Source organism: Psammomys obesus, unplaced genomic scaffold, assembly GCF_907164565.1.
Source record: "Psammomys obesus unplaced genomic scaffold, mPsaObe1.curated_primary_1811, whole genome shotgun sequence".
Taxonomy (NCBI): domain Eukaryota; kingdom Metazoa; phylum Chordata; class Mammalia; order Rodentia; family Muridae; genus Psammomys; species Psammomys obesus.
Window position 1 is genome coordinate 20,540,591 of NW_026596095.1, and position 7,150 is coordinate 20,547,740.

The window sequence follows — 7,150 nt, forward strand, 5'->3', positions numbered from 1 at the left end:
AGGGGGAGGAGGAGGAGGAGGAGGAGGAGGAGGAGGAGGAGGAGGAGAGGCCTATTGCTGAAGAGACACTACCCACAATAGTTCCTGGAGATGGAGAACTGATATCAACTTGGTACTAACGAGAGAGCTGGGAATAAAGGAGAAAACTACCACTGCCTGGTTCATTCTAGTTCACAAAGCAAATCACCTCTCGGAAGTCATGCAACTTCTCTTCCACCACTGCAACAAAGTTTCAGCTTGTGAAGTTCAATGGGAGGAGAGTGATATCCCCCTTCCTGACAGAGCTCCTGAAGCATGCAGGATGAAAGGTACTGGTGGCATTTTATTTGCATATGGAGACATATAATCAGCTAGAGGCAATGTGATAGAGCTGAAAATTAGGCCTGTTCTGTGATCCAAATAACTTCAGACATAGCATCTGATATGTCAATATGAACTCCTCGTAATCCTCACATATATGTGTATTCCATGAACAACTGAGTGAATGAATGAATGAATGACTTCAGGCTTGTAACAATATAGCACATAAAGGATAAATGAGTCGAGAAGCTTGAGAAATCTTTGAAATCTTGAAATAGTAAGCATCCATGGACATTCTTTTCAAAAAAGATTTTACTTTTTTTATTTTCAGTGTGTGTCTGTAACTGGGTTTATCCACATGAACGCAGTTCTTGGTGCCTGACTTGGGTGCTGGGGACTGAATTTGACCCTCTGAAAGAGAAGCAGGTGTTCTTACCTGCTGAGCCATCTCCTCTGCCTCCTGCCATAGATACCTGGGAGTAATTGATACCCTAGCCTGGAAGACATTTTCAGGAAAAGACTACCTAAAATGTTTGGAGCAAAGTGAAGGAGACTCAAATGGCTGTGTCACTATTTTCAACAAAAAGACACAAGTGGTCAGGTGATATCTGTTTAAGAGCAAGACAAGTTATCAATGTCTCTTATACAGTGTCTGGGGGAGAGGGAAGAGTCAAGCTTCATTTAAACATGAGGAAAGATGAAACTTCCTAGGGATTAGTCAACAGTGGTGATTAGAAAAGTGGAATAATTGCATCCAAGAGCCAACGATAGATTTCTTAAAATTAGAAGAAAAACACTTGAGCTCAGTCACCCCTTTCATCTTAAAAGACTGCATTTCTGTGCTGTTAGTTTTTACTATCATTATTACTTTGGGGTTTTAGAAGTGGAGACTAGAAAGTTATTTCAAATACATCTTATGAAGTATTTTACATACAGAAACTATTTACTTACAGAGGTAGAAAAAGAAAAATGCTTTCACCACAGGAGGCTGAATCAGTTCCAGGCCTGCTTTTGTACTAAAGCATTTCTGTGGAAGGATTATTAATAATTAATAATATTACTGATTCACATGATTATTAATACGGTGGTTAATTCTTAACCTGCTATTATATAGATAACAGATACAGAGACCTGTTAGATTTTTAAATAAACTTAATTTGGCAAATCTTAACCCTCTAAGCTATCTTGTCTACTACCCTGCCAAAATCCCCATAATACTCACACATATTTTCTATTTGGCCTGTTTCTCTCCATCACATCAAACTTCAGAGCAAGCTCCTCCCAGCCACATCCTTCTAGTGCTAAACCACACCTTGATAAACCACAGCAACCTCTTCCTCTCTTCCTCCTTTTTCTATTCCTCTCTTTCTCTCTTTTCTTTCTCTCTTCTCTTCCTCTCTTCCCCTTCCTCTCTTCCTTTCTTCCTCTGTTCCTTTCTTCCTCTCTTGCACATCCCATTCTCCTTCTGTAACCACAACCTTCAAAGCACTCTGACCTTGGCTCTGCCTACCTCTTCTTTTGCACAGTTCAGGCTGTAGGCAACTTTACTGAGACGATTGGGCATAATTGTGCAGGCAAAGTTACACAGCGTCACTTGGTGTGTGTGAGGATGTGCTCATAAGACAGTAAAGATCTCCTGGGGAACAGGCAATTAACACTTGACTACATACTAGCTCCACATCAACCACAACACACATAACAGTAAGGTTTTTTTTTTTTTAATTTATTGATTGAGTTGACAGTAGTATGACATTAAATCTAGCCTGGAAAGATCTGAGCAATTACTAGTTACATGAAATTATTATAACTTGCAATTGGAGAAAAATTTAATACAAAAGTTTTAAGGAGAAAATGAAAAACTAAGATATACATACAATAAATATTTCACAAGGCTTATGCTATAATACGGTTAGTAGTATTTTACAAGTACGGAAGCTAGAATTAGAATTGACTTTGGTATGTGTTCTCTGTACCAATGTTCTAGCTGATTCCATACCGTTCTAAAAATCACTAAAGATCATTGGCAGTTCCATCCATTTCTCACCACACGTGCTGTGGGTATTTTTTCACTTTTTTAATGCTCCCCTTTTTTCCTTCACTTTCTTTTGTATCTAATTTTTTTTCCCCTCCAGGTACTGCAGAGTCATTGTGGAGGTGCTTCTTAATGGGTGTCACAGGCTGACAAACCGAAACTACACATGGAGGTTGTGTGAACCTTTGCAAATGGTTAGCTGAAGGATGGCTCGGGAAACAGTCATCTATACTAAAGGCATCACGTGCTGGAGGCCCAAAAGGGGGCTGACATGATGCACACATGCCTGGCAATGCCAACTGACCAAATTAAGCTTCCTGGCTGTTTTCAGATTTTTCTTTGCATCTATTAACTAGATGTACAATCAGGTAAGTTCTTTTTTAGACACACAAAAACATTGTAAGTGTTTTAGGAATGGCTAGAATTTGAGATGCATTTATGATCAACACATATAGAGGATTTTTTGTTTGCTTTCCAATCGACTTATAGTCACATGAATTTATCAGTAAATATTATATTTCCCCCCTAGAGTTTACCCTCTGGTTAGGGTAAACTCTAATGAGCCATTTTGGGGATGCCCCTTCAGCAAAGAAAGACCACCATCCAGGATCCTACAATGAGCAGAAATGCTGTTGCCAAGAAGATACACAGAAAAATGATATTGAACTAAAAAACGATTTTTCTCCCAATTTTCATCTTTCTTATTGCCAACAATGATTAGTATTGGTTGATAATTTGTGGTTTTGTTTTAATGTTGAATTCCCTGCTTTCGTCTTCTATTGTATTATTGGCTTATTTCTTGCTCCTTTGTAAAAATCTATAAAGTTGAATATTACAGCCAGGTGTGGTGGTGCACACCTGTAATCCCAGCACTCGAGGAGGCAGGGGTGGGTGGGTATCTGTGAGTTCAAGGCCAGCCTCGTCTACAAAGCGAGTCCAGGATAATCAAGGCTATACAGAGAAACCCTGCCTTGAAAAAACAAACTAAAAAAAAGGAATAAATAAATAAATAAATAAGAAAATAAATAAATAGATTGAATATTGCGGTGGGCATACCACTAAGTGGTAGATGTACCACTTAGTCCCTCTTCCAAGAAGGATTTATTTTTTTCAGCCTCAGGGAATGCCTTCAACCCTCAGTATGTCTGGAAACACCTTCCAAAGTGTTTACATTCTTACCTGATGTGAAAAGCACTTATAGAAGTCCTGCCATCATGGTCCATCAGGAGATACTTCTAACAAGCCACGTTACCACTAATGCTCCCTGCTCATCAATGAAAGCACACCCCACAACCCCCACTACCAAATGAATGAAAGGTCTTTTTTAATAAAGAAAACTTCTCACTTACTTGGTTTTTAAGCCTTCCCTTCACAAAACTAAGAAAACTGAAAATTTTAACCCATCCTGAACTATTTCAGGGGAGGGGGCTGAGATTCTTTTGGGGGTCAGCACTAGGTCTGATATAAACTAATCCTACTCATATTTTCTTGTAATGGATTACTCAAAATTTATTTGAAAGAACTGCCTATAGAACCCAGTTCTTATGAATCCACTTTGAAACCCATTCTTCCATGTAATTAGAATATGCACAAGAAAGGAAAAAAATAAGTTTTATAGTTAAGTCATTTAAAAACAAAATTAATTCCCTTTGCTCAAGGCCTAAAGGGAAAAATCTACAAAATGGGCAAAGAAGATGGGTTGTCTCATTAGATTTTGTTCAGGGCCCATTATTACCAATTTACTAGCTCAGCCCTTGAATTGAATTAAAGTATCATTATGGTTTCTGTTATTTATAATATTATAAAGATTTTATAATGTGTCATTGGGCCAAAATTTTTCATGCTCATTTTAGCTTAAAAGCAGTCATAATACTTAATCAAGCAAAACTTTGTTTTCATCATGCTATTTAATAGTATGTAGTTAGCTCATATGTGACTCTTGTATGATGGATAAATGTTATTATGTCTGACTTAGTGAGGAGCCAGAAAGGCTGAGCGCTTAAGACCAAGTACATTCAGCAAATCCCTGGGACTTGTGTGAAAGTTACTTGTCTGATCTCTTCAGTTTTTAAGAGGTGTATGAACCTTAGGACATACACAGGCTTGTTTTTACCCAGATGAAATCACTCTAGCAAGAATTTCAACATACTAACAATTCCTTTTCTTTCCCCAGACAGGGATAATTAAACTACATTCTCATCTCTCGACCTGTTTCTATGTGCTCGGTCAGCCTGCTTCTTGGACCATTTGTTTCATTGAGAGTTGGATCAAAATCTTTTTGATCTTGATAAAAATCCTTTTAGCATAAGCAAAAATAGAGCTATTTTTTAGTAGTAGTAATGGCATTTTGTTTAGCTTTATTTTTAAGCAAATATTTGTTTTCATTTCATTGATTTTTTTTCTCACCTCCTAAATCATTCATGCTTCTCCCAACTTAATGAACAAAGCACACACTCTCAGAACCCCCTTTCTGAACCTATAAAGAAGCTCTGTATGTTTTAAAAATACATTTGATATTCTTAAAGTAGGTGTTCCAAAGAGGGGAGGGCTAAAGCGTAAGCTTTGTTCAAGTTAGGAAAGGCGGGGATAATCAAGGAGATGGGTAAAGGTTAATATAAAATATAAGCAAAGGAAAAATCATTTGCTCTTTCATCATGACAGTTTTTAGGGAAAAACCAAAGCATCAGTGGGGATGCTTTTTATTTCTTGTTTCTTTCATCTTTCATTATTCTCTATTGAGCTCTCGACCACTCTTACCAAAATACTTCTGGATGTATAAGTGAAAGAATCTATGTCCCTGTCCATTTGTTGGTTTTTACAATTCTAGAGGGCTGGACAGTGAACTTAGATTTGAAAAGGATTTCATCTCTATTTTCATTAGCTTCCGTGAAAATGCAGCATTTGCAAAAGGAGGCAACAAAGTCTATTGTAATATTGGTGGTTCCTATGGATTGTCCCTGCATTTTAAATGGAATATCATTATCACATTGTTTATTCTTTTGTCTCTTGGGTGGTTAGAAGCCACAAACCTTTGGAATTATCCTTTTCATTTGGACCAATATTAATATGTATTTTGTTCTTTCAAGGTATTCAGAGCTGTATCCTAATAATTAAGTTGAGCCATCTTTTCAAGAATTTTCATGGAACTGAAAGACTTATGAGACCGGTGGAATACACACAAAATGAATACTAATGAATTACTGCCTCGTGCAAAAACATCCCGTTTATATTTAAATGTTGTAAAGATGGAGCTAAAATTAGTTGTTATATAGAGCTCTATGCTTTTTAAAAATAACTTTGATATTCTTATGGCAGGTGTTCAAAAAGAGGGTTCTGAGAGCATAAGCTTTGTTCATTAAGTTTGCAGTGTGGATAATTAAGGAGATAAGTAAAAATCTATGAAATAAAAACAAATATTTGCTTAAAAATAAAGCTAAACAAAATGCTGTTACTACTAGTAAAAATAGTATATTAAAAATCTATCAAAGAGTGGAAGCATCAGCCAGGAGAGTGGCACATGCCTTTATTTGCAGCACTTAAGATCTCTGAGTTCAAAGCCAGCCTGGTCTACAGAATGACAACCAAGGCTCTTGTGGGAGTTTTGATTTATGATGTGTAAAGATGTTTTTGTTTTGGTTCCATGTGTAGGATGTGGGACTGATTCAGATTGTCCACAGAAGCAGATTATTTGCCTCATGTGGACTCGGAGAGGGGCTCTTTGCCAGCTGTAGATAGTTTAGATCTGAGGACTCTAGACAGGAAAAAAAAAATGCCAGAGCCCAGACAGAAAAATGGACTCCAAGGAGAAGGCTGCTGATACTTCCCCCATTTCTCCTGGTTGCTGCTGATGCAGTTTGAGGAGAAAAAGTCAGACATATCCTGAAACAAATTTTGGACTTGCCCCAAGGAACCCAAGGACCCTAACCAGGAGGAAACTACACCCTAATCCCCAATAAATCTTTTTTCTCTCCTATCTGGTATTCCAGTTTTGGAAGGGATTGGGGTGGAAAAAAGAAGAGGCATTAAGAAGCATAAATAAAAGAGTTTTAAAAGGTAACGCTAACACAAGGCTACACAGAAAAACTGTCTTGAAAAAAAAATAAAAAAACCCAACAACAACAACAGAACTAAACCAAACCTAAAGAATGGAACCATCCGTGGAAGAAGGAAGTAACATAGTTTCATTTAGCATTTGCAGAGTAATGGTTGTTTCAGTCTGGGCTGTAATATATATGTCAGAGTGGGATCAGAGTGGGAAGCAAATGTATTTCATAAGCAGGGAATCTGGCAGTACCAGTGATAGGAGCTATCAGCTAAGAAGCCGAAAAAAAGCTGCTTACTAAGTGGTAATGCAGGACAGAGCAACTAACAATGGAAAAAGAATAAAATATTTTAAATTTAAGTAACTGTACTTGCAATTGGTAATGCCAGCAGTGACGGTGCTGGGCCAGCCTAGGTTACACAGCAAGGCCCTATTTGAAGAAGCAGCAGAGGAAAAAGAAAAATGAGGGAGTAGGAAGAGAAAAAGGATTCTACAATTTTTGAGACATGTCTTTTACCATTATTATTTAGTTGTGTGTTTTTCTTTAAAAGAGGCCTTTAAAAAAAGAGAGCAATTTTATGTTCATAGAAAATTTGAGCGGAACATGTAGATATTTTGATAGTGTGTTAGACATATTTCTTGGTGCTGTGGAAAAATGTGATGAAAGCTACTGGAGGAGGGCAGGGTCATTTTGGCTCACAGATTGGGGGTACAGTCTCATGTGATGGGAAGGCATGGTATCAGGGGTTCGAGGCACCTGGTCATATTGAGTGTAC

General features: G+C 37.6%; 1 long non-coding RNA gene across 1 annotated transcript; it reads left to right on the plus strand.

Moving 5' to 3' along the window:
• The first annotated feature begins 252 nt into the window (after nucleotides 1-252).
• Nucleotides 253-6,305, plus strand: LOC129691950 (uncharacterized). Its single transcript, XR_008722583.1, has 2 exons — nucleotides 253-308; nucleotides 2,433-6,305. It is a non-coding gene; the product is annotated as an uncharacterized LOC129691950 (long non-coding RNA).
• Nucleotides 6,306-7,150: the final 845 nt, after the last annotated feature.